A 24,717-nucleotide genomic window follows, 5' to 3' on the forward strand; every position below is an offset into this window, starting at 1 on the left:
CCAGAGAGCAAAATGACTAATGTATGATTGTTGAGGGGGCCCAAGTTCTTCAAAGATCACAGCACCCCTGAAATGCATGCATGATAGACACTTTTAACACCAATTGTAAATGTTTCTGGATAAAGTATATCTGAATACAGTCCAGATATGAGAGCTGAAGATTTTTTTAAATTATCTAATGGAAACAAAATCCCAATTAAACAAAAACTTTCATGTTACAAAATGTTAAAACCTCCAAAATTAATATTTTTTTTACAACTATTGTACATTGAAACATTTATTACCAGAAAAATTGACACCCTTGAGATTTCCAGATATTAACTCAATATTGCCATGCAAAAAAAAAAATGTCGAATATGACATCTTAATCAAAAACGTTCTTGTACTTTTCTTCTCGTACACTCTTTTGCATTACACCCTCTTCAGAATGTTGGTTTGTTTAGTCGAATATACTGGTTAAACTGTTAAGATGCAAAAAGTGTGTAATCAATAGTAGGAAGCCTCTAGAGAAAAATGGGATAAACTTTGCAGTCACTATTCAAACCTCATCTCCTACATGTTGTGTTCGTGCAGCTGCTGAAGTAGATGTGGGGATAGGCTGAGTTCAGGTAGCTGTGGCTAAACTGACTGATTAATTACTTTTATTCTTGAGCCTCAATAAACATCTTAAATTAATCATCACTTTCACAATGAAATAAATTCATCTGAATACAGCTCAAATTTTGCCAATTGTCTCTAACGTTAGTCATTTTTTAAAAGGAATGAACATTATATCATACTTCAAAGGCAAAGATTACACATTGCACGTTAAAACAAAATCTAATGGCCAAGAGTGTAATTTGACAATATGCAGTACACCTGGGGAGATTTAGAATATAAAACTTTACTTCAAGGGAAAATGTCTTCCTTTTTTCCTTTATATTTGCATTTTAGAACACAAATAAAAAGAACATGAGAGCACGAAGAGACAGATATTATAATGATGATTTGTAGGTATATGAATAAAGCTAACATGCCGTAGCCTGTTGAAGTGCTAAGAACTGCCCTTCACAGACGCCGGAAAAGATGCTCTTCAATCAGAAAAAGGATATGTTTGTCTTCTCAAGACCACATATAAGCACTGGAGTAATTCCTCTGATCTCAGAATGTCTGGCTGGCTGTCTGCACACAAATCGCAAACATGGCAAAAATCTTTTTTATAGCATAACAAGGAGCAGATCTTCTATGAAACAACTGAGGGCTCCACTACTGACTTTAGTCCTCATTGTGTAAAAAGTTTGTGCGTCTACTGTATGAGAAGAGCTTTTTCAAAAAATGGTAAAAATATTGTTTAATTCAGTTCAGTAATTTTAATCAAAATAGTCAAACTCTTACATAAATTGTCTGATCTGTTGTGGAATACACCCTCTGAAGAAGAAAACAGTGGTTACCCACACATTATTGCTGGTAGCAAAGGGGCCCCCATAACAGTTTAAGCTTTAAGGCCCCAAAAATGTACGTCTGCCACTTAGCACACCACCATTTTTGAACACAGGATTCTACCAGTATGCTTTAAGAAGTGTCATTCAGACCTTAGGAGGAATGATTTGTAGTGCATGTGATGTCAGTGATAATAATATTCTGTTTGTACACTGAAAAAGGCAATATTCAGAAAGTCCCTGACATCCCGTATAGGGCAATTACTGCTGAAAGCAGTAGTCACTTACATGTTTATTTTGGTATCTATGTATTATTTCTTAATATTAGAAACAGTGGTAACAAGTTTTACATCTGCAGACATTTTTATTTTATTTTTTTAATCCTTGTTGAAAGTGCTGCCCTTGCACTTTCCACAGATGAACGATGTGATGAACGGCCGGCGTTTCTGTTTGGCCGGGACGTCCCTCAACTAAGAGAAAGAGCCTTTTTAGGACACTACATCCCCAGGGACGCTAGATGGCAGCTCCCCTGGATGGAAATGGTTCCCCAGATTCCCGCAGGGCAGCATGGGACATGGAGTCTGGTTCTTCAGTCCTGTTGGGTGCCGTGGGTGCCACCAGGGGGAGCTCACCAAGAACCCGGGGACTATTATGGTGACATTAACCCGGAAGTACTTAGAAGTCATGAGGATGGAAACCCGCAGTACTTCCGGGACACATGGAGAAGGCGTTTGACCCAGGGATGGAATACTTCCGGGTCATGGACTATAAAGGATTGTGGGAAACCCCAGCAGATCGAGCCGGAGTTGGGTCAGAGTGTGACGGAGCTGCTGGGAGTGGAGGATTGTGTTTATTATTATTGATTATTTTATTGGTTTAATACTGTAGAATTGTGGAGTGTGCGGTGCTTTGTGCACTTTATAGAAGAAAAATATTAAAAGAATCTTCTTGTGTTTTGACAAGTATGTCTGGGACACCTATCTGGTGGGTTCAACGAGGTGCTATATAGCGCCTTTTACCACAATACAGTTGTGGCCAAAATTATTAGGCCCCCTTATGAAATTAGGCAACACTTCTGATTCCAATATGAAAATGACCATTAACAACAAATGTTTGTTTTTTAAAGTGTATCTGTGTCCAAAATAACAAGGTCCACTAATTGTAGTTTGGATATTTTATTGACACACTGAGTGGAAACAAGAAAATGAGCAAAAATGAGACATCCAAAATTATTAGCCCCGTGCCCATTAATAGTCAATACTGTACCCTTTTTGAGCCACAGCTGACAACAATCTATTAGAGTAGGTCTTTACTAGATTAGCACAGGTCTCCTGAGGGATTTTGGTCCATTCCTCCATTGCAAATTGTTCTAGCTGGTCCAAATTGCGTGGTTTCTGAGCATGGACATTCACTTTGAGCACTCGCCACAGATTCTCAATGGGATTGAGGTCTGGGCTCTGTGCGGGCCACTCCAAGATCTTGGTTTTGGTATCCTTGAAAAACCGTTGAACTAATTTTGATGTATGCTTTGGGTCATTGTCTTGTTGGAAGACCCAGCGATGACCTAAGCCTAGACTATGAGCAGATTTCTGCATATTCTCCCTCAGAATGTCAACATAATTTTCTTTTTTCATGATGCCATGCACCCGAACAAGGCTCCCTGTGCCTGAGGCTGCAAACCAGCCCCACAGCATGATGCTCCCACCACCATGTTTAACTGTGGCAACTGTGTTCCTAGGGTTGAAGGCCTGTCCCTTTCTTCGCCAAACATAAGCAACATCCATGTGCCCAAACAGTTCCAGTTTAGTCTCATCAGACCAAAGCACAGACTTCCAAAAATCATCTTTACATTTCGAATGTTCACGGGGAAACCTCAGTCGGGCTGTGATGTGCCGCTCTTTGAGTAAAGGGGTTCTTCTGGGACGATGGCCGTGAAGCCCACCACGGTGAAGAGCCCTCACAACTGTGTTCTTTGAAACATCAACTCCAGAAGAGGCTAGGTCAGCAACAATCATCTTGGCAGATGTCCGGGGTTCCTTGCTGACATCTCTGACTATTTTTCTCTCCAGAGTTCTTGAAATCTTGCTTAGGCCACGGCCAGGTTTGTTTCTAACAGAATTTGTCTCCGTGTACTTGGCAATGATGCAACGTACAGCAGTTCTAGACACTGTGAATCGCTTGGAAATGGCAGTGTAGCCTTGCCCCTTATCATGAGCCTCTACTATCTTCTTTCTGAGCTCCAGACTGATTTCCTTTGTCTTTGGCATGGTCAGTAACAGTAGTCCCTCTCATGTGTTCAAGAGCCCTGTTCCTTGGGAGTCTTTTTATGCTGATTGAGTGTTGTTAGGAAGCCAATTAATTGCACAGGTGTGGTTTCAAAGCCGATTGGTTAATTAGTGTAGGTGTGTTTTGAAAGCAAACATTAACATGGGGCTAATATTTTGACCACCCCATTTTTACTATATTTGATATAAAGCAAGACTAAAAATATATTTTATATTACAAAATGTATCAAAAGCTAGTAAATAGCACTGGTGGATGTTTGATTATATCAAGTTTCATCAATGTTGCAAACTTTGGGAAGAAGTTTAGGAAAATGTTCCATGATTCCAGGGGGGCTAATAATTTTGGCCTCAACTGTAGATATCTATATCTATATATATATCTATCTATCTATCTCTATATATCTATATATATATATATATATATATATATATATATCTATATATCTATATCTATATATATATCTATATATCTATATCTATATATATATATATATATATCTATATCTATATCTATATCTATATCTATATCTATATCTATATATATATATATATCTATCTATATCTATATATCTATATATATATCCTGCAATTCCTTCAATATATATCTTAGGTCAAGACGTGATCATTTCGGAGAGACTCTTTGAAGTCCCGCGAGACTACTTGCACATCACACCCTACTTACAATTTCTCAGAGACACTTTAACGTCCAACAAGACAAGGAAGTGAGACAAAAGTACAGCTGCTGTACATGATTTTAAATGATCGTCACACAGCACAACATGCAGATCACACAGTATGGCAGCAGCAGCTGCTGTACAGGCTTTTAAATGATCAACGCACAGCGCGACTTCCAAATCACACAGCTCTGGAGCAGCTAGCAGTAAGCCAGCAGCTGATCCGTCTTCACCGTGCGTTCATCCAACCCCCACCACAACGCGTGCCGCAGAGACGCAAAGTGGCTAGCGTGAAGCGTGCCCCCTGGGAGTGGGGGTTGTGGGGTGGGCAAGAGAAGCGAGTAGGGGGCACAGCCCCCTAGTGTATATATAATAAAGGTCACTGCTGTGTCACCCTGTTTACTTTGCTCAAGGAAACATGAGATGTAGATCATGTAAACAGCTTACTTAAAGCAATACCCATTCATAAGATTTTGTTTTTCTAACTAATGATGCATTGTATTGAATGAAATGTTGCAAATCCAGTCATCAAGAAGGGTGACAAAATTGTTCTGTCATTACCCGGATCCATGCGTCATTGTTCTGTACCATGCAAAATTATGGAAAGTAAGAGCACAGGATGGAAAATTGCCTGTATGAAAAGAATATTCTAAATATCAGCCAGCATGGGATTTATGAGAGGAAGATCCTGCCAATATTTTTTTTTTTTGTACACGCATTTGGAGTAGTTGACAAAATTAAAGCATATAAAATAATTTACTTAGAGACTTTCAAAAAAAACCTTTGATACAGTCCAACACCAAAGAGTAATTCTAAAACTAAAAGCATTAGGCATCAGAGGTGACTTTCAATAAATTAACCAGCAAGAGAAAAAGAATAAATGAATAAATGGAGAATGGTCCACATGGAGTGAGGTCATCAGTAAAGTCCTTCAGGAGTCTGTCCTTAGACCACTATTTTTTCTGATTTTACTGTGAAAAAGATTACATTTTAATTGGTAAACTTGCAAAATTTGCAGAGGATATTAAAATTGGAGGTGTTGCAAACACTAAGAAGGCAGCAATAAATTTCAAAAAAGGCCTGGACAAGCTTCAGAACTGGATAAACACCTGTGAACAAGAGGGAAATCAATACTAAATATAAGAAGGTAGACACTACTCTACACTAAGCAACCCCTGATGGGAATTTATTGGTTTATAGTGACAAAACCTTCGTTGTCTAAGCAATGTGCAGAATCAATTAAAAAGGCAGATAAAAAATTAGGTTATATCATAAAACTGTTAAATGTAAAGGGACATTATGCTAAGACTACATAGTGTAATAGTGAGACCACATTTGGCTTATTGTTCGAATTTGTGATTACCTCAATACAAAAAAGAAACCAATCAACTGCACCCCAGGACTCAAGGACATGCCCAATTCTAATTCAATTTAATTTTTGAGCAGAGGGGACTGTGTGGGGACCTCATCCAGGTCTTGAACATCCTCAAAGGCATCGATAAAGTAGATTCCAAAGAATTATTTCTATTAAAACAGTGGATCAGATACTCAAGGACACCACTGGAAATTAAGAAGTGTTTTTAGGACTAAAGCCAGGAAGCACTTCATTGCTAAAAGAATTCTGGGATTGGAACACACAACCAAGACATGGAGGTGAAGTAGAAATCTCAACAACCTTTAAAAGGGTTCTGGATGAGATATTGGGACGGCTTAGCTATGAGCTAAGCAGACGGTCTTGATGGAGTGAATCGTCTCCTTTCATTTGTCAAATTCCTTCTGCTCTTATGTTTTATTTTCATAGATTTTATGTTTTCTTGCTTGTGTTCATGTGAGCTAATTCACTTTAAAGAACATTTAACTGTAACGACATATGTTCAGTAATGAATGTCACAGTTGAAGGTTAGACATTTTCTTCTTAAATAATTTAATTTTGTCGAGATGTAAAACACTAGTGGAATGGCTTAGCTTTTATGTTGTGCATTAGAATTCATGCAGACTACAAATTCACAGCATGGTAAAATATTTTGCTAGTTGTGCAAACTTTAAGTGAACAATAAAAAAATCGATTTCTTTATATAGGTAAATCCATCCAACCAAGGTGTGTTAGAAATTAAGATAGGTCCTAAAGAACTGCTTTAAGAGACAGATGTGACAGAGAATGGTGTCTTTCAGGAACAAACAGTGAAAGGTGTTAAGGGACAGTCCAAGGGTTGGAATATCTAATACTGGATTGACAATTTGCCAAAGTCAAACTATGAATTAGCTTTACAGTCAAAATTCTAAAATTTGAGTCAATGCCAAACTAAGCCCTAATTGTTCTTTTGTGTACTTGTTTCTAATTAGGTTGTTTCTTTGTTACAAACTCAAAACCAAAGTGCACCACCATCTTTAATAGGGGCGAATTCTGTCCTCACGCCGTGTCCATCGTCAACACACAATCTAAAAATAATGTAGCACAACTTATGAACAACAATGTACAAAACGCCAGCACCCACACATAATGCAGACTTACTTACATCAGAAAAATAATTATAAAAATTAAGAACAATGAAAAAAATAATTATTCAAAAAGAAGCAATATGGCAATATGCAACATTAGTTTACAATGCAGACATCCAACAGATTTTTCCATTAGTTGTTGGCGACTTATGGTTATTATTAACCTAGAAGAGGAGATTAAATAAAACTGAGTTACAAGAGAGGGCGTCTACTTTTTGAGAGGGAGTTCTTTGTTTATTCTAAAAACCAACTGCTGTTTGGTATGTATGCAAGTACATGTCTGTTTAATGTTTAATAAACAGTACAACTTAGTCTTAGTCAACACAGTCTCCATGTAAATGTGTAAAGACAACAGAAGGTATAATGAACTCTGTCATGAAGTGCCTCGGGTCTAAACAGAATGCTAGGTTGGGAACCAATTTCCATGCTTTTTTAAAATTAATATTGCTACTCACTATACAAATGAATATTGAAATATATATTAAATTGTCTGACGTAAAGGTAAATTCATTTATTAAAATCTTAAACTGTTAAATAGCTTAACTGCACGCCATTTAATAGTCTAAGCCACAATAAGAACTAAGGTCTTCTGAAGTGTGTGGCGGGGGGTGGCTGGTAAATAAATAAATTAATACAATATAATATTACCTTGTTAACAGTGGTGATGATTCTTACAGGTTACCCCTTTATTTAATATTCTTTACCCTTCTCTGGTTTAGCACAGTTCTTTCAACCATGTATAGTCATAAAAGCTCACAATGGTCTCATCTCTCATTATATTTTGCTAATATATTTCACTGATTATTCCTATGACCAGAACAGTCATTCAGTGGAGTTGCCCTCCTTCTAAGGCTCTGAAACACACACTGAGAAATTTTAAATAAAGAATTTATGGCATAAAGCATATGCAAGTTCATGGTTTTCTCCTTTTAAAGTAGTGAATCTTTTAACAGCTTGGCATTTTAAAGATTAATGAGGATATAATATCAATTGAGTACTTGCAGGAGAGATGAAAGCAACCTAGTACTTGCAGGAGAGATGAAAGCAACCTTTACAACACTCCTTTGTGATGTCGACCTTCCCATTTTTATAAAATTGTACTCGGTTTTCAGTCTCTACAATGCCTTCAAACAGGCAGGTGTCACTGATGGGGGGGCATTTATATACATGAATCATTAGCCAAAGCACACCTGCAACTGTTCTTTAGCTAGTAGATCAAGCAAATCATTCATGAGACAGAATACTGGATAAAATAATGTAACAAAATAAAGATGATGGAAAGGAGCATATAAAGATAATGAAACCCTCTAATCAAGGGACAATAAATGTCTACTGAACACACAACATATTTTCCCACAAATGTATTTGAACTTAACCTAGCCACTTGCATCTTGCCATGTTCAGACTCTTGTATAAAATTCCCAGCCAATATTTGTTACCTACAACAGAAGCTAATATTTCTACAAAAATGGAAGACTTTGATGATTTTTAAAGTCAAATGATTGTTTGGGGCACATTTGTTTGGATCTTTTCCATTAGCCCAATTTTTTAAAAGCAACACTTAGTGCATCACAGATTCTAATACATGTTGAGCGGAGTCTTCTTTAAATAGATCTGAAAATGAATAGAGCAGTAGAGAGTTTGTTTTTAAGAGAAAGCTTCTGAAAGATTCACAGACAATACAAAACTTGCAGTCATAACCCAACTAAACTCCAATAATTCTTTTTCTTTAGAAGTTCTAAAGGGCTAGTTCTTTTCAAATTCATGTTTTTGGTTTGTTTTAAAGATTAGATGCCTTCTCTGGTACAATGCTGTCTTTTAAGGTAGTGACCTACTTATGCTGATGATGTGTGACGCAGGACAACAGCCGACTCTCTGAAATTAATGACCCTGTGACTGTGATCGACCCAGACTGTTAGTGATATATTAGAGAGAGGAGGCTAGAGAAAGAAAAATTGGCTGATTGATAAGAGACAGTGTTAGATACCCGTTTTGTTAGAACAAATTCTTAAAGAGAAATTTAGAGTGCATGAGGTATCCATGTAATATTTTCTGACCATCCTTGTGGCCCTCATCAACACGAGGAGACCTACAGGTTCACCAGACTAGATAAATTTGCTGCATGTGACTCACTTCAGATGTCATAGTGGTCATTACAATAAATTGAAGTATTAAAAGTGTACATGTGTGTTTAAACAAATGTATAAAAGATTAAGGCCAGGTTCATACATCACGCGAAGCTTGTTCCTGCGGATGCTATTGCTACACAAGCAGCTTACTGTTTATACTTGCACGCATACTTTACGTAAATCTGGAAGATTCCACCCGGTGGCAGTGCGAGATATCAATGAGAAAACAATGTTGGACTTTGCTGTGTAGTGAATTGTCTGGAAGCCGTAACATCCACTAAATTCCAAGGACACCTTGCCACAAGATCTCTGACAAGGATGGATTTTTAATGATTACATCCATCAATCCAGGGATGCGCCCATTCCAGCAAGCATCAGGGATGGGGCATCAGTTTATTGTAAGGTGAAGACAAGCACACACATACACTAGCATCATTTTAGCATCACCACATCCCCAAACCCACATGTCCTTGGAAGGAAACCAGAGCACACTATGGAAATCCACCAGGAAAACATGGAAACTCCAGGCAGGGAACACAAGGTATGTGGTTCCCTGAATACCTGAGAGGCAGCAGCGCTACAGCTTTGCCAGTGTGCTGCCCCACATGTGCAATTATTAACAGTATTTATTATTTAAATGAAGTTAATGATTTATCTGTAATATGTAACATACATGCTTATTAACACATTTTATCGTCAAAGTGATATCAAGTATAAATTTAAGGATTCTAAATGTGCAGACAGCTGAAATATTAATAGAACAAGATGCAGAGGACAGAAAGATATGGAAGAAGATGATCTGCTGTGGAGACCCCTAACGGAAGCTGCCGAAGAAGAATAATAGAGCTGGAATATCAAATTGAATGTGTTCTGTGTGACAACTGCTGCCTCCTGCTGCTGTCAGAGCTGTAGGAAGCCTGAGAACCATGTAGCGATTAACAACTGGGTCAGAGATGTAACTTGTAGGATTAGGTACATAAATATACTGTGGTCCCCCCGGCCGGGACGCCCAGGAGGACCGGAGGAGGGCTTGTGCCTCCTCCAGACCGAGAGGGGGCATCCGCTTGGTTATGTTGGGGCCTCGGGTTAAGGGCTGTAGGGACCCGTGGCCACCACCAGGTGGCGCCCCAGTGCCTGAATATCCCGAGAGCCCAGCACTTCTGCCACACCAGGAAGTGCTGGGGGGAAGACTTTGGGTGACACCTGGAGAGCTGCCGGTAGGACAGCCGGCACTTCCGCCACGCTGGGGCATGGCAAAGGGAGGAACGCTGGGAACACCTGGTGCTCATCCGGGAGTTGTATATAAGGGGCCGCCTCCCTTCAGTTGATAGTGGATGTCGGGTGGAAGATAGACGGAGCTGGAGAGAGGACTGGAGGCGGCCAGAAAGGCATATTTGACTGTGAGGCCTGGACTTTGGGGGAACGGTGCTGGAGGCACTGGGGGTGCACGTGAAGTAAGAACTGTAAATATTGTAAATAAAGGGTGCGTTGGGTGAAACAAACGATGTCCGTCTGTCTGTGTCCGGGCCAGCGTCCACAATACACATATGCATATCAAACATTTTGTATGTTTTTATTCAAAGTGGAAAAATATAACTATGTAATGTAATTAACACACATTTTGATTTCTAAAGTCATTAATTATAAGTGATGTCATTTGCACTAGGATTGCCTTACCCAATTTGTATTGCTACCTATGTGTGCATCATTTATGAAATGGCCCACATAATTTTTATAAATATATGAGTATTACAATACTTTTTAACATTTATTGTAAAATTATATATTGCAAATACTGATAGTAATCATCGCAAAAGAAAATTTCATCACATGTTGAAGTTATAGGAAACTCACCTTGAGTATGCAGTACCAGTATGTGTACATTACGGGAACCACTGTTGTCAAATGTTTTGTAAACCTGAAAATGAAGTGACATTGATTAAAAATACAGAATACTGCAGTAGCTCTGGCATCAATGTAAATTTAGAAAGAAATATCATTATAATTATGTAATTTGTATATGATACAAAAAAGAGAAATGATCCATAAGGAACTGTACTGCATACTAAAGGTGGATTTCACTATAGCAAATAATAAACACAAGACATTTTAATATATATTCCACTTTTAGGTTTTTAATTTGTCAAAATCTATTTTTTATTATACTTTCAACCATTTCATTTGTTCAAGAGTGTACATACATAATTGATAAAAAAAATACCTCAAGCATGGCCATGAAGTGAAAAATAGAAAATATTGCATGTCTGGAATTTATTTGGACAATAATCAAATCGGTCTTAACCGTCACCTAATGCCATTTCTAATATATGATCCAAAAATATTTCAGAGTTTGGCCAGCTGCGGAATAAAATTTCTACTGTAGTACTACATGTTTTGCTATTACATTGACATTTATTTTGCTGTCACATTAACACCTGATCAATGCTTAAAAATTTCTGTTTACATCTGTCATTTATAATTTTGAGGTTAGAAGTTTTGATGACATATACATCATTTTTGATCCAAGTTAAGACATAAGTTCTTTTTCACAGCCACCCTAAATCTGAAATTTTTTGGATTATACGATAATGTCAAATAAACAAACGTGATTTTTAATGGCCATGCTTGAGGTACTTTTTTATGAATCAGTCATTACTTCTCTGGTACCTATATATTTATACATTTGTGGAATGCCATACTGATAACATAACTTACATGCATATTAGTATCTATGATTTCAAACACGTTATAAAAGTTATACAGTGGAACCTCGGTTCATGAACGTCCCGGAACACGCACAAATCGGGTTACGACCAAAAAGTTCTCCAAACATTTGCATCTGTTCACGACCACACACTTGGGTGACGAACAAGCCAGTTTCCCTTCTGGTTCAATGCGCACCAATGATTTCCTGCGTGTTCAGTCACTATGAACTCTTTGTGCTCTATTTCGTTTCCCTTACAGTTTATTTGCGCCGATGATTTCTGCACATGTTCATTCTCTCCCTGTACTGTACGTTGTTCTCGGTGTATCAGGCAGAGAGACTCACTCTCAAAACTGTAACCTCAACCCAGCTTCCTCCTGTGGTATAGCGGGTCCACAGCTCCCATCAAAAAGGCCAGTTTTAATAAATAATCACCGCACTCACGGCTTAGCAAGGAGGCTTGGTGGTGTGTGGCTGAAGCGGTTCCTGAGGAGTTTGTAATGTGGGTGTTTCTCACCTAAGTCCACAGGTGAGAATTGGTCCGCATCCGCAATTGTTCCCAGGAACTGCTGATTGCCATGACTACCATGCCTCTTCATAAATAGAAGCGCGATTCGGCTAAAGAGAGAGAGAGAGAGAGCGCAATCTCGCGTGCAGCTGAGCAGGGAGCCTGGGCGTTTGTCTCAGCGTTATTCAATGTTTTTACATTTAGTTTACTATTATTACACTGTGCATTCTATGGTATAATTAACTATTTTTGTGCTTAAAAATCTTTAAAGAAAATATATTTACATACAGTTCATACGGTCTGGAATGGATTAATTGTATTTACATACAATCTTATGGGGGAAATTACTTCGGGTCACGACCAAATCGGGTTACGACCAGAGTTTTGGAACAAATTATGGTCGTGACCCGAGGTTCCACTGTACTTAATTCAAATCCATCTCACATTGTAACAGACTATCACAGATTACCTCACCACTTTAGTTTTGAAATGTTACTGCCGTCATGCGCATTTGCGCAATTGTTGACTGAAATAGCGGATTGCAAAAATTGCTTAAGGATGCGTTCAGAAATAATCCTAGCAAATTTGCACTGACTGCGTTCGGTTTAACGTTATGTTTTATTTTAAAGCACACAGAATAAGTCCAAATCAACGCCTGGGTTACTCGGATTATATTTGGACTTTTTTATCCCTTTATATTTATTATTGCTTTATTTGAAGATTTATTTTAATTTCCACGTGTTGCCGGGGTTCCCGAACGCTGGGGCCCGTGTGATGTCACACCCTACTCAAATGGTAGTTACACCCCTGAACTGGGTCAGTTTTAGGATGATGTTTACAATGTTCTACTTTAATGACAAAAAAAAAAAAAAAACTACGAGGTCAAAGTGGAAATTCTGAGCTTAAAGTCAAAATTTCTATTTTAATGACAAAATTGACCTCCCCACCCCACTGCGTCCCTATTTTTTTTTTTTCTCTGTGGCTCAAATACATTTCCATACATTGATATTGTTATGAAGGTGCAAAAAAAGGCACAGATTATAGTTGAAAAGAAAAGCTCAACAAATACCTTTGTATATCAGCATTTAAAATTGAGGATTTGCTTCGCCATATCGACCCATTAATCAAACATCGAAGCACATACATTGATCCTGTAGGACCTGGAAAGCGGCTAACCATCACGTGTTTGATAGTAAACATAGACTCTGACATCAAGTAGTAGTATTTTAGCATAATGCAACAATTTGGAATTTGATAGGAAAAGACTCAACTGTCACTGACTTACTGCACTGAGAGAACATCTACTATACATTAAATGATTAACACATCTCCAGACATTTAATGAGAAAAGCCATACAGCAATTGTGCTGTCACATCAGGTAAATCTCTGGGAGGCCTGGAGGGAAGGCACCAGAAGCAAGAACAAGAAATGGAGGGAATGTCCCCAGCCCCTACACTTGAGAACATAGTGAGACTTAATGAATCACAAGGATGATGTGTATGGAGGGACTTGTGGGAACCACATCTATAAGAAAATTAATAAAGAATAGGGCAGGAAACTGGACCACACCAGGCCGCCAAACAGATTTCCTATCATTGTTTCATCTCAGATGACTAATGCTATCAAGAGGGGATGCAATGACTCAAAATACTGAGAATATTTCTGATGTTAACTAACCCAGTGATATACAAATACATGGAGAGCAGTGAAGGTATGCCAGGGAACAGAATAGGAGTTCCTCAAGTCGATGGATGGTAGCTGGGAGACCCATTTGTAATGCTCAGGCCAGATCTTTTTGGGAAATGAGTAAGAGAGATTTAAAGCATTTTTTAAAATATACTTGTTTTACTTGGTAGCTAAAGAAAAGATCTCACAGATTAAAAACAAAACAGGAAAAGGAGTTTTTCAAACAAAAAAAATTGAAAAGGGCCTTAACTGTGTGAACAAACAAAAAGCACAAGGCATTGGTTTATAACATGACCACCATGATGTCACACAAAATATCACAAGCTGTTATTTTCCCACTTTGTATTTTGAGATCAATAGAGAAATTACAAAATTTAGCTTGGAAATGATTTATAAAAATCTTACTAAGCAGTTGTGTTTAGGTAAGGATTTTTTAGACAATATTTTCAGCCTGATTTTCATTCTTAATTTTGAGATCTTCTGGTTGTTTAATCCATTATTTATTTATTAGAGGGTCTTATACTGAAGTAGTTGTAGCCTTTCATTAGTCAGTGTCTGCAGTGCTTGTTTTTAAAGTTTTCATTATTCGGCTAAAATGAAGGGAGCAATTGTTTAGGGCTTCCTGTGGTCAAAACCTGCTCTATTAACACTATGTTCTTTCTAGTTTTAACATTATGAGTCTCCTGCCTTCTATTGGGTCTGTGGCCTCAAGATGCATAATCCTCCTCAAATCCATGTCAAAGTTCATGCGTAAACACAATATACTGGTGTTTATTGTTCTGGATGTGCACATTGCACTTCTGCTTGAAGTAAGTGGTCTAAACCAGTCTTTCCAACAAAAAGAACTCTATGAAGCCCCCAAAAGTTAAGTAAGTTAATTTCTGTCTAACAAGGCAGATGATGAGAAGGAAGCCTACAACTGCTGGAGTTTCTCACACAGTAAGAGAATACTGACCCCATCATTTGCTGCTGACTACAGTAGCTGTTTTTATTCCACATTTCTGACTTGCACAATCTCAGTATTCGGGTTCACTTCTGAAAAGCACTCCTCTTTTGATACCAAGAAAATACACTGGGAAGTTTCTAGCAAAATAGGTCTGTTTCATTTTTGATGGGTTCCCTTTTCATCCCTCTCATTGTTCCTTATCCTTGACATTCAAAGGGCATAACAATAACAGCCACAAATAGATTATATGTCATGAATTAGGAGTTCCTATGAACAAAAGTTCCATAAACGGCTGTGAAAATCCCCACAAGTGGAAGGATCTGCCCACTTTAGACTGAATCAAAAAAGGGAAATCAAAGAGTGTTTAATTTATAAAGATTTATTATCAAAAACTACTCTGAAAACAAGAACTCTCCAAAGAACACACAGGAAATCCAAGGCATTAAAGTCCCCAAAATCATAAATTTGGAGCATAGAAATAAAAAAAAAATCCAGAGAATCAACAAAATACAGAAATCCTAAGAGAACACATTACCGCCACTTTGTGCATTCAGTGAACCAGAAGGGACCGTCTGCTTCCTCAGCCTATATAGAGATCAATGCCATCCCTTGACTGAGATGGACAAGTTGCCTTACATTTTACAGAACCATACATAAAACACTGGAACAAACAATGGAACATAACAGAACAATCATAGACACATAGAAATTAAATAATACATAGTACTAATAAAAACACAAAATGCAAATAAATACTAAAAGCAACAATATTAACATAGACAAAAAAAATTTAAAAAATGAACAAAACAAGACATTTAAAGAGGAATTTGAAGACAAACTAGGGGAATAACCTTAGCTGAACCAGAAAATAGCCCTTTGTAATTAGAACAATAATCACATTATATACTCAGTGCAACAAAAAAAAAAAAAGGAGAGGCCAGTTTCATTTATGACAAAGAGGGAGGGGCCAGTTTCATTTCAGGGAGGGAGGCAGGCAGGCAGGCAGAGAGGGAGGGAGGGAGGGAGGCAGACAGACAGGCAGGCAGAGAGGGAGGGAGGCAGGCGGGCAGACAGACAGGCAGAGAGGGAGGGAGGAAGGGAGGCAGGCAGGCAGGCAGATAGATAGATATACTTTATTAATCCCAAGGGTAATTCACATAATCCAGCAGCAGTATACTGACACAAAAACAATATTAAATTAAAAGTAATAAAATGCACGTAAAACAGACAATAACTTGAATAATGTTAACGTTTACCCCAGGTGGAATTGAAGAGCCACATAGTGTGGGGTCTCCTCAGTCTGTCAGTGGAGCAGGATGGTGACAACAGTCTGTCGCTGAAGCTGCTCCTCTGTCTGGAGATGACACTGTTCAGTGGATGCAGTGAATTCTCCATGATTGGCAGAAGCTTGCTTAGCGACAGGAGTTTGCTTAGCACCCGTCGCTCTGCCACGGATGTCAAACTGTACAGCTTCATTAATACAATAGAGCCTGCCTTCCGAACAAGTTTGTCCAGGCGTGAGACGTCGTCCTTCCTTATGCTTTTTTACACCATCTCAACAACATTTTATGACACAGACTGCTTCAGAGCTTAAAAATTAAATCAACATCTTGAAAGATACATATATATATTTATTACTCATGTATGCAGTGTCAGGTAAGTAGTAATGATTGGTCAAATTTCCTAAAGCATTTTCACAGTGGCTGTGCTGTGTTTATCAAATATTTTTTGGAAATTTGGCATGATTCCAGCATATGCTAATTTTTTTCCCCAGTACCTCATGATACCTTTATAAGGTCAGAATGAAATCACAGAACTGTAGAAGTCATGTGCAGGAATTTCCCACATGCCTACTGTATGGTCATTGCTAATCTGCTTCACACAAATGTGATACACAGATGGGGTCATGACACTAGTCGGATATGCATCCTGCATGTGTTGCAGATACTTTCCTAGCCCTCAGAGACACATAAAGACCACTGCACCATTACAATCTATTCCAAACTAGTACAGTTCCTGCCTTCCCATTGAGCTTGGTGAAATTCCCAAACTTCTTTGTGATTTCATGAACTCGCGTCAAAATGAACTCCCCAGGATTTGTTCATCACTATTTGGTAAATATTTATATATATCTTCATATAAAAGAAAAAAAACATTTTACATAAAAAATAATAATAATTTGAGGATCAAAAGTTTCAACTAAAAATTCCATTCACCAAGAGGAGAGGCAAGATATAAAGAGATACAAACAAGAAAGAACACACACACAAGACAGCACCACATAAAATGAAAACAAGCAGGAGGTTCTAATTGAACGGAGGTAGACAAAAAGGTATTTAAGAAAGACATTTAAAATAAGCAGGTTTAATGCACCCCTTTGCCCCACCAACTAGTTCATGTCCTGTGCGGATACTACCATAATAGGCACTGATCCTTTACAGTTGTATGTGATGTGCATAACTAATGCAACAAACTGAAATAATCCAGACAATAAATTAGATAGTAAACATAGTACATGAATTATAAAAATAGGACAATGAAAGAAGACATAACTTTCCTTCAATCTCAACATGCCCTGGTCCCTCTCTGGGGTACAAAACTAAGATTTTCTTTAAAATGGTTGATTATGAAAGACCAATAAGCTTCACATGAAGGTTGTACAGGTTAGCAGTTTTTGACAATCAAAGATCTGAAAGAATTTTGAGCCTCAAACATGTCGGAGATCAGAATGGAATACAAAAAGGTTTTCTGGAGAAGAGACCATTCAGGGCAAACATACAGTAGCTTGTCATATCTTATCCTGATTCTTCTTCTTTCGGCTACTCCGTTAGGGGTTGCCACAGTGGATCATATTGTACACATATTGATTTGGCAAAATTTTACACCTGGCGTAACCCTCCCCTTTTATCCGGGCTTGGGACCAACATGAAGAAACACACTGGTTTGTGCATCCCTGTGGCTGGGTTCATATCTTATCCTGATTAAACTTCCAAAAATATCGATTTTAAAATCTCTGGGTCTCCAAAATACTACTTTCAACTACACTCTATAGTAACTCCACTCTAGCCTGAACTTGATTGAGCATATTTGAAAATAGATAATTAAAATTATGGAACAGGCAATCAGGAAAGCATTGAGAGCTTCATGATGGAACACATCCCGACTGTCTGGCCGAGTCCCCAAGATAACAGATCCTTGGCTTGGGAAGCTCTTCAAAACAGCTGTAATATCCTAAGCTACAAGTTGGCAGCAGCAGCACTCTCCTGAAGGAATCGAGGCTCCCACATGGGCTCCTGGGACTTGTACTTTTATGTTGTCTCTACCCTTTCTAAACCTGCTGCCCAAATTGCACCATGCATATGCAGAAGGTTCACTCATGTGTACTCTACAGTTCTGTACATTCATGAAGCAAACTGGCCAGGGGACAAAGATTAGGTAGCAACAGGCATTGGATGTGCTCGGAAATGACAGATGAGTTTGAAGTCAGTAGAGGAGCAAAGCTAGTTGGATCACACTCAAAGCTGCCAAGAAAAGACTTCAGCTCTCAAGCAACCACATATTAGAATAAGCAGTTCACTAGAATGAGTAAATGACTTACTATTTATTAAAGACATACAGTGCCTTTCACATATTTATCTGGTCGATTGGCTAGACAGAGTGACCAAGCTGGGAAAGATGTGCAGCAGGTTAGGGTGATAAAGGATAAAGATGGAAACATACTCACAAGTGAAGGAGAGTGTGTTGAGCATATGGAAAAAGTACTTTGAGAGGTTGATGAATGAAGAGAATGAGAGAGAGAAAGAGAGAGGTTGGATGATGTGGAGATAGTGAATCAGGAAGTGCAATGGATTAGCAAGGAGGAAGTAAGGACAACTATGAAGAGGATGAAGAATGGAAAAGCCGTTGGTCCAGATGACATATCTGTGGAAGCATGGAGGCGTTTGGGAGAGATGGCAGTGGAGTTTTTAACCAGATTGCTAAATGGAATCTTGGAAAGTGAGAGGAGAAGAAGTGTACTTGTGCCAATTTTTAAGAATAAGGGGGATGTGCAGAGCTGTTGTAACTACAGGGGATAAAATTGATGAGCCACAGCATGAAGTTATGGGAAAGAGTAGTGGAAGCTATAGGTTACAAGTTAGGTGATGATTAGTAAGCAGCACTATGGTTTCATGCCAAGAAAGAGCACCACAGATGTTATGTTTGATCTGAGGGTGTTGATGGAGAAGTATAGAAAAGCCCAGAAGGAGTTGCATTGTGTCTTTGTGGACCAGGAGAATGCATATGACAGGTTGCCTTGAGAGGAGCTGTGGTATTGTATGAGGAAGTCGGGAGTGGCAGAGAAGTTACGTAAGAGTTGTACAGGATATAGACGAGGGAAGTGTGACCGTGGTGAGGTCTGTGGTAGGAGTGACGGATGCATTCAGGGTGGAGGTGGGGCTACATCATGGATCGGCTCAGAGCCCTCTCTTATTTGCAATGGTGATGGACAGGTTGACAGATGAGATTAGACAGGAGTCCCCATGGACTATGATGTTTGCAGATGACATTGTGATTTGTAGCGAGTAGGGAGCAGGTTGAGGAGACCCTGGAGAGGTGGAGATATGCTCTACAGAGGAGAAATGAAGGTCAGTAGGAAAAAGACAGAATACATGTGTGTGAATTGAGAGGGAGATCAGTGGAATGGTGACAATGCAAGGAGTAGAGTTGGTGAAGGTGGATGAGTTTAAATACTTGGGATCAACAATTCAGATTAACGGGGATTGTGGAAGAGAGGTGACAAAGAGTGTGCAGACAGGGTGGAATTGGTGGGGAAGAGTGTCAGGAGTGATTTGTGACAAACGGGTATCAGCAAGAGTGAAAGGGAAGGTCTACAGGACGGTAGTGAGACCAGCTGTGTTATATGGGTTGGAGACGGTGGCACTGGCCAGAAAGCAGGAGACAGAGCTGGAGGTGGGAGAGTTAAAGATGCTAAGATTTTCATTGGGTGTGACGAGGATGGACAGGATTAGAAATGAGGACATTAGAGGGTCAGCACAGGTGGGATGGTTGGGAGACAGTCAGAGGCGTGATGGCATTGGTTTGGACATGTACAGAGAAGAGATGCTGGGTATATTGGGAGAAGGATGTTAAGTATAGAGCTGACAGGGAAGAGGAAAAGAGAAAAGCCTAAGAGAAGGTTTATGGATGTGGTGAGAGAGGACATGCAGCTAGTGGGTCTAAAAGAGAAAGATGCCGGAGACAGGACGATATGGAAGAAGATGATCCACTGTGGTAACTCCCAACAGGAGCAGCTGAAAGAAGAAGAAGAGTGCCTTTAAAAGAATTGCAAAGTACAGTCAACATGCTGTTTACAGGCCAAAATAAAGTTATAAAAGCTGAAGATTAAAGTATCAGCTGAATATGGCCTTTTCCTTTGGAGGACAGTTCCAAATACAAGATGCTGTAGAAAAAAAATCATGGACCCTTGGTGAACTGAATGACTGAGAATTTCCTTTACATAGCATAGAGATGACTGGACTGGAACCATGTGTCCTCTTTGAACTATGTCTGAATTACCACTGACTCATTTTAACTCAAGAGAAAGACAAAATGAGTCATTATCATATCTTGTAGGTAAATGGAAATACCAATCATTTTGCAAAAATGACTCGTATGACAGAAAAGAGTTATAGATTATAAGGCCATTTTCAAAACTTAGAAGGAAACAAAATTAAGTTTTTTTTTTTAAAAATCTACCTTGCAAGCATTGCTTCTTTCTCTCTCCCTTTCCATAGACTGAACTGACAAATATTTTATTATTAACTGCTTATGTCTGAAATTGTATTTTATGCCATGTGACCAAACAGCAACATTCTGAATTAAGGTCCCCAAAAGACAGGAATATGACAAAAGATAACTAAACATCTGTTAGCAAAATGAATGCTTTCGAGTTTCAGCTATATATATCCACCTGTTTATTGAACCAGATAAATCCAGTTTTGGGGTCAGAAGGAGGTCACATAGAATTTGAATATTTATAATTATTTTCCAATTAAGCAAGCAAAACTATAGGAAAGGCCTGTCAAAAAGTTCACTTGATGTACAAGAATGAGGAAGAACTGGTAGCTATTAGGAAAACACTGACCACTATTAAGAAAGGTTACCTCCAAACTGTATGCAAAAAGGAGAGTCAAATGGTGATTCACAACTATGTGTGAGAAATTTACCTTTGAAAATTTTTAAAGGCAAGTTTGGCGTCTGTCTTTTTTCAGAATGACTGTACCTTGTATACATATTTGTCATTGTGCCTATGTCTTGATCAACCCAGCAGCATGTGTTAAATTCTAAATACCATACGACTGAAACTGAATCCAGCACAACCAGTAGCGCAGCCGAAGGTGGGCATGGACAGACAATCTCCCACCTAATTTTGAATTTTCCCTCGTTCGGCTGCTGATGGTCAAGTTTTATAAACGGTCTTATATGGGTGAAATTTTATTTGACCACCTAGTTTCGTATATGCCCGCGCACCATTTCTGGCTATGCTACATTTCACAATGCATGTGTACCAGTCTTTGTTGTTAACGGACATTTTGCAGAGGAGTAGACCACAGCTCCTCAGTTACTTCCTGGAGGTCTGCAGTAGCTGTAGTGTATTGCTTTAACCCCTCCTTTTTTTTTTTTTTTTTAATAAGAACCTACTTATTTACAACTAAAACATCATTTTTGGCCTCAGCTTTAATTAACTCTCGTTACAGTTCAGAACCAATTATTACTTATTTTAGTTTTAAACTGTTGCATTAAGATTTTAATTGTTGTTGTCCGCTCTCTTAACCAGATATCTGTTAATAATGAAGTGCAAATGACAAAGGAACCTCCAGCTAACGCGCTTCGATGTATTTCATGAAGTGACTCAGTTAATAAGTTTTGAAATAAATAAGAAGACAAAGAGAAATCTGAACACAAAACACAGCGATAATGATCTCGGAAAATGAAAAATCAACGTGATAAAGGTCTGCCTTGTTAGAATAAAAGCACAAACAAGTCATAAAGTTCTATTACCTCCTAAGCTTGGCTTTTATGAAACAAGCCAATAATTTAGAATTCTCGGATTAAGTAAGGGAGGAATCAGTTGACACAAAGTCACTGAAAAACTGAAAAATACAATCAGATGTACAGAAACTATCGTGGCCTCATGTTCCTGATCACGTGGCTCGCTTAATGGCGACATGCGAGATACGGGTGAGTGGCATCAATTATTCAGACGCCCGTTTGTTTTGTAACTGACATACACGTATAAAACAGGAAAGGTTTGCCTATCCAAACAGTACACTACAGTAAATAAACTCCGTTTTAAAAAGTGAAAGAAATAATCAGGATTCGAGCGCGATGCACACTTCCCCGAACCGACCGTCTTGTGCAAACGACATTTTCACTGACATTTTTACAGATGGCACTCCCTCCTGCTCTGTTTTAATGCTACTAGGAAAAACTTTGCTTCCTCAACAAGCATGTATTTCAACAAGGTTCTTAAAATGAAATAATTGGCGTTTGTTTGGCAGAGATGGCAAGAAATATAGCTCTAAATTACGCCAAAGGAAAACAGAAGTGTTTGACCAATACAAAATATATAGAACTTTACAGAAATTGGAATATTATAGAAATACGTACATTTTTTTTAGTGTTGTGCTCCGTGAGAGAGGTTTCACAGCCATTCGTTTAGTACACAAGTACCAAATATTCCATTTCCTTTTTGTTAATACTGAAAAAAATCGGGAGTGGTCACCCCTAGACTTTCTCGTATACTCAGATATGGGGATGGAAAACCGACATTGTTTATAGTTTATATTATGTACATTAAAAAAACATCAACAACAAATTAACTTAATAATATATTGAACAATTATTTAAAAAGAAAAGTTTAATAAATCCGACTCTGCAGCTGCATGAATTAAAAAAAAAAATGAGTATGTGTTCAGGTTAAGTACTACTTGTGGTTAGCGGAAATAGCCCAAAAGTTGATAGAAATCTACGTTTTGTGCAAAATACTTATATACAAAATTTGGTTGACCGAAGTGAAAGCGTACTCAAGTTATTGTGTTTACATATACATACACATACATAATTCCAAAAAATGTATTTTCGGACTGAAGGAGGTCTAAAACGTCGAGAAAATCTCGAAATGGAAGTGTTGGACGATTATAGTAATACTTCCCCTATACTGTACTTCGTTGTACGAGAAATTAAAAACAAGCCATTTCGGATAAATCATGTGACTTGTTTTTAGTGGTGTGTGAATCCCTGCTGCCATCTACAGTTTAAAACTAAGAAGCGTACATTATAGCGCAACTTGTGCGGCCATTCATTAATTCATTTTCCGAAATTACTTTTTTTCAATAAAATGGCCACAAGCAGCAACGGGCTCAAGATCGCCATTAAAGTCAATCGATACACTCACACGGATATTTCTAGCTTCACTGAGAAAACCTAGAACAATAAAAACTCCACTCTGACAGAAACAGCACCAAAAGTATAAACCACGGCGCCTCTATAAAAACACAATCGCTAACGAGCAACAAACCAATATGTAATAAGTGTTGAGACGAGCAATGACTTTATGGAAATAAACATCAACATCATTGCACTGATTTATTTTTAAAATTACTTTATATTGATTCGGTCATATTTGTCATAAGTGACATAATATCTATTGGTTGGCCTTGGTATAACTATACTCATTTTATTCTAAAACCATAATATGCTTTATTTATACATATCAACGTACAGGACAACACATACTTCTACATACTGAAAGCGTCTCTCATAAGTTTCAGTCAGTATTCCCAAATGAAAAATACTAACATAATTTATAAATGTAGTTACAAGTCTTACCTGGTGCATCTCTTTAACTCTGCAGTTTGTTGCGCAAGCCCTTCTACACGTGGTGCATTGCTCATCCCGGTTTCAGGTGCCTCGCGTATTTCCAAGGATTTCCTTATTATTCCACACTACTATCCTATAATATGCCAAAACGTATATGTAATTAGAAATCAGTAAAATATTTGATCTCATTTTCATTATAAGAGAAACTACTTCCAAATGTCCCAACTTCTCCAGCGCCATTGCTAAATGAAAACACACAGCTGATGTCCGCTGGATGGATGAAGTGGGCGTGTTCCCGAAGGTTTGCTTGACTGTGTCACTAAAGGCAGGATGAAATCGACTTCGAGGAATCATTGCTGCCATCTACAGGATCAGGGCTAACATCGGCTTATTCCATGTACAGTATTTCACTTTGATTCTTTGACCGTTATTTCGAGTTTCTTGCTTTATTTATAACAACAACAACATTTATTTCTGTTGCACATTTTCACACAAATGATGAAGTTCAAAGTGCTTTACAAGATGAAGAAAGAGAAAAATACAAAATATAAAAAATAAAATTAGGCAATACTAATTAACTTAGAATAAAAGTAAGGTCTGATGGCCAGGGAGGACAGAAAAATCAAAAAATTAAAAACTCCAGACAAGCAGGAAAAAATAATCTGCAGGGGTTCCAAGGCCACCAGACCTCCCAGCCCCTCTAGGCTTTCTACCTAACATAAATGACCTCAATCGGTCCTCGTGGTTTTCAGGCTTCACGTGGGCGAACTTGAGATGATGACGGTCATGTGGACTTCTGGCCTTTAATCCATTAATGTAGGGACATCATGGTGTTTTGATCAGGTGGTGGGGTGCAGATTGCCACCACAGTAAAACGAGAAAAAGAACAGCAGAGAAAGTAGGGGTTAGTATGGATTTCAGAGCCACCATGAATGATAATAGTAATTAAAAACATAAACAGAATATTAGGATTAAACTAAAATGAAGCTATGAGAAAGCCATGTT

General features: G+C 38.3%; 1 long non-coding RNA gene across 1 annotated transcript in view; it reads right to left on the reverse strand.

Annotated features, from left to right (window-relative positions):
- Nucleotides 1–23,987, reverse strand: part of LOC120536767 — a 37,402-nt gene extending 13,415 nt beyond the window's left edge. The window contains exons 1-2 of the long non-coding RNA XR_005635190.1: nt 23,722–23,987; nt 10,860–10,923 (exon numbers count right to left, since the gene is read on the reverse strand). This is a non-coding gene — a long non-coding RNA (uncharacterized LOC120536767). The remainder of the gene's footprint in view (nt 1–10,859; nt 10,924–23,721) is intronic.
- Between the last annotated feature and the right edge of the window lie 730 nt (nt 23,988–24,717).

The sequence above is a fragment of the Polypterus senegalus genome, chromosome 10 (genome assembly GCF_016835505.1).
Source record: "Polypterus senegalus isolate Bchr_013 chromosome 10, ASM1683550v1, whole genome shotgun sequence".
Taxonomy (NCBI): domain Eukaryota; kingdom Metazoa; phylum Chordata; class Cladistia; order Polypteriformes; family Polypteridae; genus Polypterus; species Polypterus senegalus.